Below are 9790 nucleotides of genomic sequence, written 5' to 3' on the forward strand. Positions count from 1 at the left end.
ACGACACCATTCTATATACTTCCGGCCCGTCCTTGGACACTGTGCTATCTAACCTCCAAACGAGCTTCAATGCCATACAACACTCCTTCCGTGGCCTCCAACTGCTCTTAAACGCTAGTAAAACCAAATGCATGCTTTTCAACCGTTCGCTGCCTGCACCCGCACGCCTGAATAGCATCACCACCCTGGATGGTTCCGACCTTGAATATGTGGACATCTATAAGTACCTAGGTGTCTGGCTAGACTGTAAACTCTCCTTCCAGACTCATATCAAACATCTCCAATCGAAAATCAAATCAAGAATCGGCTTTCTATCCCGCAACAAAGCCTCCTTCACTCACGCCGCCAAACTTACCCTAGTAAAACTGACTATCCTACCGATCCTCGACTTCGGCGATGTCATCTACAAAATTGCTTCCAACACTCTACTCAGCAAACTGGATGCAGTTTATCACAGTGCCATCCGTTTTGTCACTAAAGCACCTTATACCACCCACCACTGCAACTTGTATGCTCTAGTCGGCTGGCCCTCGCTACATATTCGTCGCCAGACTCACTGGCTCCAGGTCATCTACAAGTCCATGCTAGGTAAAGCTCCGCCTTATCTCAGTTCACTGGTCACGATGGCAACACCCATCCGTAGCACGCACTCCAGCAGGTGTATCTCACTGATCATCCCTAAAGCCAACACCTCATTTGGCTGCCTTTCGTTCCAGTTCTCTGCTGCCTGTGACTGGAACGAATTGCAAAAATCGCTGAAGTTGGAGACTTTTATCTCCCTCACCAACTTCAAACATCTGCTGTCTGAGCAGTTAACCGATCGCTGCAGCTGTACATAGTCTATCGGTAAATAGCCCACCCATTTTTACCTACCTCATCCCCATACTGTTTTTATTTATTTACTTTTCTGCTCTTTTGCACACCAATATCTCTACCTGTACATGACCATCTGATCATTTATCACTCCAGTGTTATTAATCTGCAAAATTGTAATTATTCGCCTACATCCTCATGCCTTTTGCACACAATGTATATAGACTCCCCTTTTTTTTCTACTGTGTTACTGACTTGTTAATTGTTTACTCCATGTGTAACTCTGTGTTGTCTGTTCACACTGCTATGCTTTATCTTGGCCAGGTCACAGTTGCAAATGAGAACTTGTTCTCAACTAGCCTACCTGGTTAAATAAAGGTGTTCTCAACTAGCCTACCTGGTTAAATAAAGGTGTTCTCAACTAGCCTACCTGGTTAAATAAAGGTGTTCTCAACTAGCCTACCTGGTTAAATAAAGGTGTTCTCAACTAGCCTACCTGGTTAAATAAAGGTGTTCTCAACTAGCCTACCTGGTTAAATAAAGGTGTTCTCAACTAGCCTACCTGGTTAAATAAAGGTGTTCTCAACTAGCCTACCTGGTTAAATAAAGGTGTTCTCAACTAGCCTACCTGGTTAAATAAAGGTGTTCTCAACTAGCCTACCTGGTTAAATAAAGGTGTTCTCAACTAGCCTACCTGGTTAAATAAAGGTGTTCTCAACTAGCCTACCTGGTTAAATAAAGGTGTTCTCAACTAGCCTACCTGGTTAAATAAAGGTGAAATAAATAAAATAATATAAAAATATTCTTAACTCCATTCCTTTACTTAGATTTGTGTGTATTGGGTATATTTTGTGAAATTGTTAGATAATACTTGTTAGATATAACTGCACTGTCGCAGCTAGAAACACAAGCATTTTGCCAGACCCGCAATAACATCTGCTAAACACGAGTATGTGACCAATAACATTTGATTTGATTTGCTCTGAGTGTAATATTATTCTTACTATAAAATCATATAATATAAAATAATGATACAGGACTTATGAACATATCTTGTCGGCTAAATGAACAAGCCTACAGCCGCCTAGTGGTTAGAGTGTTGGGCCAGTAACCGAAAGGTTGCTGCATCGAATCCCCGAGCTGGTAAGGTCAAACTCTGTCGTTCTGCCCCTGAGCAAGGCAGTTAACCCACTGTTCCCCGGGCGCCGAAGACGTGGATGTCGATTAAGGTAGCCCCTCTGATTCAGAGTGGTTGGGTTATGCAGAAGACACATTTCAGTTGAAGGCATTCAGTTGTACAACTAACTAGGTATCCCCCTTTCCATATGGCATGCTAGATAACATAAAAGGCCAACTCACAATTTGTTATTCTGAAATACATATTCATACAAATGTTTCTTTAGACTTGCCTAAAATCGATAATGGAGTTATTGTGATGGTGTATATTCGATTGATTTATTACACTTTTTTAAAATGTAAATGTTCCAATGGCCTGCATCGGCGGCTTGTATGTGGATGGTATGTGTGGAGGTCAATTACCGTGAGACCTGCAGACTTGCATGACAATACCCAGCTGGCAAAACGTCATGACCGTCACAGCCCTATTTAGTGCTGGAGGTTTACTATTTAACTTAACACCTGGAGAACACAACATAGTGGTATACTCAGTCAAGCATGTACCTCATACAGTTAGTTAAAACATAGCCAAAGCTAAATATATTATTATTATATTATCCCACTTCTGCGCTACACAAAACCCCCACATTTGCTAAGCTACGTTACCTTAGTACAACCCAAAGTATCCTAATTATCGAAACCACTGACCATGACTAACTGCTGAGTTTTGAACCTGAAATGAGACTCAATATGCAAATATTCCCCTTTGCATGTTATTTTGCATTCAAAACATCCTGGTTTGCTGTGACTGCTATCTAGCTAGAGAACGCTAGCTGCACGGTCAGCAGCTGAGAAAAGAGAGAGCGGGTGTATAAGCTTTGAATAACCAAATGAGACTGATCACCTGTGCTCATCTCACAGCATGGCCGGACATTTGTCAATGCAAAGTGGGATTGCTAGGGCGATCCTTATCGCTACAGATGTTGTATACCGCTAGAGAATAGGGAAATGAACTGGGCTAAGCTGGCATGGCAGTTATTTCACCGTGGAGTGGGCCTCTACTTCCTTTTGCTCTTGATTCTACAAATACAGGGTCTGATAATACAGGGTCTGATGTTTGATAAGTGGCACATACACACTAAGCATATAGATCCACCAACATGAATCCACATAGGAAGGAGAAACACTTAGATGCTGTACTGTGCAAACGTAAACAGGTCACAGTCATGAAGACACATACATACAAAGTAGATGGTGCTAGTGCTGTTGATGTAAAACACGTGCACACACACATAATCCCACACACACAATCCCACACTCCCACATGAAAAGGGACGCCATCGTGTTGGTTCTGTTGTTAAAACACAAAGCCCTCCACCTCCTCCTCTCCTCCCCCCTCCCCCAGATGTGACCCAACGGGCGAAACCCAAACCAGAGCAGAGAGCTCTCTCAACTCCTCAACCTCTCAACACATCCTCAGCGCTGGCCTTTGAAAACAAACCACGCCGGCCAGCCCCCCACCTCTCCCCGTCTCCTCTGAGCCCTAATATGTGAGCACACATGCCCCATACTCCACTGGGAGAGACTCTCCGACGCTTCGCTCTGCTCTGGTTCCGGGAAGCAGATGTGTGATTATAAATATGGTGGAACTACACACAGACAGTCAGTGGTTGATGTTAGGAGACATACAGGAGTAGATAGGGGTTCAGTTGCGAGGTCATGAGGTCATGAACAACTCCTGGAACATGACTCCAAGGTTCAAGGACACTTAGAGGTCCGATGCAGCCGTTTTATGTCTCAAAATCAAATAATTTCTGGGTAACAATTTATTAACTTACTGTGATCATATTCAGTAAAAATGGTCAAATAAGGAACCAAAATAGCTTCATAACAAAGAGCAATTTTTCAAACAATAATTTTTCTTGGACTGTATGGGAGTGGTCTGAGTGAGGGGCCTAATTGGATGAGCCTAATGGGAGGGATACATAACCTGAAAACGAGCTGTTATAGGGAGAGAGGTTTGAAACTGTCTTTGTTAATGGTCTATTAACTTATATCGCCTGGTGATGTTGTCTTTTCAAACAGCTCTTACACTAAAAGGGCATTATCATCATTTTGATAAATTCACAGTATTATTCCAACCTCATAGTGCGAAAATATACCCTGAGTGTACAAATCGTTAGGAACACCTTACTAAAATTGAGTCCACCCCTAAATGGCATGATATATACAGAAGAAGAGAAAGGGTGAAGTACAGTATCTGGCCACTCATATTATATCATCCTTTACAACAAACAGTCAACCTGGTCACACTGTGCATAGAAGTCATACAGTTTCCACAGATCTCTAATCCCGATCGGCTACGTTTGAAAGTCTAGCATAGACTCTAAATATTTCAATATGCATGGAATTCATACTACTGAATCATATTGAAGACTAGAGAGAGGGATTACCAAATAATGTGGGATATCAAAGAGTTGCAGACCACACACACACACACACACACACACACACACACACACACACACACACACACACACAGACACAGACACATACACACACACACACTGAAACAGTTGGTGAATTGATGAAGTCCTCCAGTCTCCTCGGCTTCCCACACTAACAAGCACGTGGAGAGATTGAAATCCAGATGGCTGAAGAGTAGAATGGCACATTTCTCCTTTGTCGTTAAATATACACACAAACCCACGTATAAACACCATATCACACAGATACACTGGCACGCACACACACTCACAGGCACACACACACTCACAGGCACACACACACTCACAGGTACACACTCACAGGCACACACACACACTCACAGGCACACACACACACTCACAGGCACACACACACTCACAGGAACACACTCACAGGCACACACACACTCACAGGCACACACACACTCACAGGTACACACTCACAGGCACACACACACTCACAGGCACACACACACACTCACAGGCACACACACACTCACAGGAACACACTCACAGGCACACACACAAAGATCAAATACAACAAAACTAGAATTACCAGAACTCTCATTGAATCCTCCACACCCATCCAAAAAAAGGGGCCCAAGTCCTAACATGACCCAGCATTCTGACTGTGTATCAGATAAAGTAGTGCACTATATAGGAAAGAGAGTGCCATTTGGGACACATGCTGATTAGGCTTGAATAACCTTTATAGACACATGAGGAGTGGGAGCAACAGCCTTTCCTCTGATGCTTGAGGAACATTCTTAGCCTGAGAGAAACCCACAGGCTGTGTGACCGGCACCAGCAAGGCTTCATGCCATCAGATGGTCCCGATAACCAGCAGTCACCGGTCAGTCACCTGCACAGCTATGGCCCCATGACACAGCCTTTCATATGGAAATCACCACCGCATCAGGATGTTCCAGAAATGTTCTGATGATGTTCCAAAAATGTTCTGTCGATATTCCAGAAACGTTCTGTTGGGGGCGGCAGGGTAGCATGGTGGTTAGAGTGTTGGACTAGTAACCGGAATGTTGCAAGTTCAAACCCCCGAGCTGACAAGGTCCAAATCTGTCGTTCTGCCCCTGAACAGGCAGTTAACCCACTGTTCCAAGGTCGTAATTGAAAATAAGAATTGGTTCTTAACTGACTTGCCTAGTTAAATAAAGGTTAAATAAATATTCCAGAAATATTCTGTTGATATTCCAGAAATATTCTGATGCTATTCCAGAAATAATCTGATGATATTCCAGAAATATTCTGATGATATTCCAGAAATATTCTGTTGATATTCCAGAAATATTCTGATGCTATTCCAGAAATATTCTGTTTATATTCCAGAAATATTCTCATGCTATTCCAGAAATAATCTGATGATATTCCAGAAATATTCTGTTGATATTCCAGAAATAATCTGATGATATTCCAGAAATATTCTGATGATATTCCAGAAATATTCTGATGCTATTCCAGAAATATTCTGTTGATATTCCAGAAATATTCTGATGCTATTACAGAAATAATCTGATGATATTCCAGAAATATTCTGTTGATATTCCAGAAATAATCTGATGATATTCCAGAAATATTCTGATGATATTCCAGAAATATTCTGTTGATATTCCAGAAATATTCTGATGCTATTCCAGAAGTATTCTGATGATATTCCAGAAATATTCTGTTGATATTCCAGAAACATTCTGTTGATAATCCCGAAGTACTCTGTTGATATTCCAGAAATATTCTGTTGATATTCCAGAAATATTCTGATGCTATTCCAGAAATATTCTGATGCTATTCCAGAAATATTCTGTTGATATTCCAGAAACATTCTGTTGATATTCCAGAAATATTCTGTTGATATTCCAGATATATTCTGATGCTATTCCAGAAATAATCTGATGAGATTCTGGAAATATTCTGATGATATTCCAGAAATATTCTGTTGATATTCCAGAAATATTCTGTTGATATTCCAGATATATTCTGATGCTATTCCAGAAATAATCTGATGAGATTCTGGAAATATTCTGATGATATTCCAGAAATATTCTGTTGATATTCCAGAAATATTCTGATGCTATTCCAGAAATAATCTGATGATATTCCAGAAATATTCTGATGATATTCCAGAAATATTCTGTTGATATTCCAGAAATATTCTGATGCTATTCCAGAAATATTCTGTTGATATTCCAGAAATATTCTCATGCTATTCCAGAAATAACCTGATGATATTCCAGAAATATTCTGTTGATATTCCAGAAATAATCTGATGATATTCCAGAAATATTCTGATGATATTCCAGAAATATTCTGATGCTATTCCAGAAATATTCTGTTGATATTCCAGAAATATTCTGATGCTATTACAGAAATAATCTGATGATATTCCAGAAATATTCTGTTGATATTCCAGAAATAATCTGATGATATTCCAGAAATATTCTGATGATATTCCAGAAATATTCTGTTGATATTCCAGAAATATTCTGATGCTATTCCAGAAGTATTCTGTTGATATTCCAGAAATATTCTGATGCTATTCCAGAAATAATCTGATGATATTCCAGAAATATTCTGTTGATATTCCAGAAACATTCTGTTGATAATCCCGAAGTACTCTGTTGATATTCCAGAAATATTCTGTTGATATTCCAGAAATATTCTGATGCTATTCCAGAAATATTCTGTTGATATTCCAGAAACATTCTGTTGATATTCCAGAAATATTCTGTTGATATTCCAGATATATTCTGATGCTATTCCAGAAATAATCTGATGAGATTCTGGAAATATTCTGATGATATTCCAGAAATATTCTGTTGATATTCCAGAAATAATCTGATGATATTCCAGAAATATTCTGTTGATATTCCAGAAACATTCTGTTGATAATCCCGAAGTACTCTGTTGATATTCCAGAAATATTCTGTTGATATTCCAGAAATATTCTGATGCTATTCCAGAAATATTCTGTTGATATTCCAGAAACATTCTGTTGATATTCCAGAAATATTCTGTTGATATTCCAGATATATTCTGATGCTATTCCAGAAATAATCTGATGAGATTCTGGAAATATTCTGATGATATTCCAGAAATATTCTGTTGATATTCCAGATATATTCTGATGCTATTCCAGAAATAATCTGATGAGATTCTGGAAATATTCTGATGATATTCCAGAAATATTCTGATGCTATTCCAGAAATAATCTGATGATATTCCAGAAATATTCTGTTGATATTCCAGAAATAATCTGATGATATTCCAGAAATATTCTGTTGATATTCCAGAAACATTCTGTTGATAATCCCGAAGTACTCTGTTGATATTCCAGAAATATTCTGTTGATATTCCAGAAATATTCTGATGCTATTCCAGAAATATTCTGTTGATATTCCAGAAACATTCTGTTGATATTCCAGAAATATTCTGTTGATATTCCAGAAATATTCTGATGCTATTCCAGAAATATTCTGTTGATATTCCAGAAACATTCTGTTGATATTCCAGAAATATTCTGTTGATATTCCAGATATATTCTGATGCTATTCCAGAAATAATCTGATGAGATTCTGGAAATATTCTGATGATATTCCAGAAATATTCTGATGCTATTCCAGAAATAATCTGATGATATTCCAGAAATATTCTGTTGATATTCCAGAAACATTCTGTTGATAATCCCGAAGTACTCTGTTGATATTCCAGAAATATTCTGTTGATATTCCAGAAATATTCTGATGCTATTCCAGAAATATTCTGTTGATATTCCAGAAACATTCTGTTGATATTCCAGAAATATTCTGTTGATATTCCAGATATATTCTGATGCTATTCCAGAAATAATCTGATGAGATTCTGGAAATATTCTGATGATATTCCAGAAATATTCTGTTGATATTCCAGAAATATTCTGTTGATATTCCAGATATATTCTGATGCTATTCCAGAAATAATCTGATGAGATTCTGGAAATATTCTGATGATATTCCAGAAATATTCTGTTGATATTCCAGAAATATTCTGATGATATTCCAGAAATATTCTGATGCTATTCCAGAAATATTCTGATGATATTCCAGAAATATTCTGATGATATACCAGAAACCATATCAAAGGATAACTAAAGCCCAGAAAACTGATTATCAATAATGGCTAGAAATACCCAATTGAAAATACTTAGAACATGCTGACCATTTCATAGTAACTCACTTTGACCATTTCATAGTAACTCACTTTGACCATTTCATAGTAACTCACTTTGACCATTTCACAGTAACTCACTTTGACCATTTCATAGTAACTTACTTTGATCATTTCATAGTAACTCACTTTGACCATTTCATAGTAACTCACTTTGACCATTTCATAGTAACTCACTTCGACCATTTCATAGTAACTCACTATGACCATTTCATAGTAACTCACTTTGACCATTTCATAGTAACTTACTTTGATCATTTCATAGTAACTCACTTTGACCATTTCATAGTAACTCACTTTGACCATTTCATAGTAACTCACTTCGACCATTTCATAGTAACTCACTATGACCATTTCATAGTAACTCACTTTGACCATTTCACAGTAACTCACTTTGACCATTTCATAATAACTTATATTGTAGCCATGGAGAAATGTCATCAAGAGAACTCTCTGATACAATACTTGGTATAGAACTTAACTGGAAGGCCATGAGTGGTGATAAGGATGCAGTCTGCGGCTCTGGGTAGGAATACTAAGTGTCTGAGGGGACACTGGCCTCTTTCAAGGAGCAGCCCTGGTGTGAAGCATGCTGGGTAAGGCACGGCAGCCACCCATTCTAAGAGTAGACTGAGCCTATGACAGAGGACCCTGTTCTCATCAGGAGCTGCTGGAGCAAAATTGTGGCACACCAGTAGAGTGTGTGTATGTGCGTGTGTGTGTGAGTGTGTATGTCTGCATGTGTGCGAGTGTCAGTCAAAACTAGGACAGAGAACACGCTGAGCATACCAAAGAGAGAGCAATTTCTGTTGAATGTAAGAAATAATTGAAAACTCCCACAGACTGGCCCCTCCCTCCCATTCTCCCCCATCTCCATCCTTCCCCCAACTCCCTCGCCTCTAATTTGCTTACTTATTTTGTGATTATCAAAAAGCTGCTTTATAGAAGATGACGGCAGAGAGAAAACATCAAAGTCAAAAGAATATTCATCAAACATTTTTCTGTTATTTCCATCAAGAATGCACATATCAAAAAGCTACTTCTCGGGAGCTGTTCTGGTGTTGGATAGTGACTATATGGCATGGTGATATTATAAAGTGGAACAACTGTGAAAGTGGCAACCATGTCCCTATAAACTTCAACACTACTTAGACATTTAA

This window comes from Oncorhynchus kisutch, unplaced genomic scaffold (assembly GCF_002021735.2).
Source record: "Oncorhynchus kisutch isolate 150728-3 unplaced genomic scaffold, Okis_V2 Okis06b-Okis10b_hom, whole genome shotgun sequence".
NCBI classification, from domain to species: domain Eukaryota; kingdom Metazoa; phylum Chordata; class Actinopteri; order Salmoniformes; family Salmonidae; genus Oncorhynchus; species Oncorhynchus kisutch.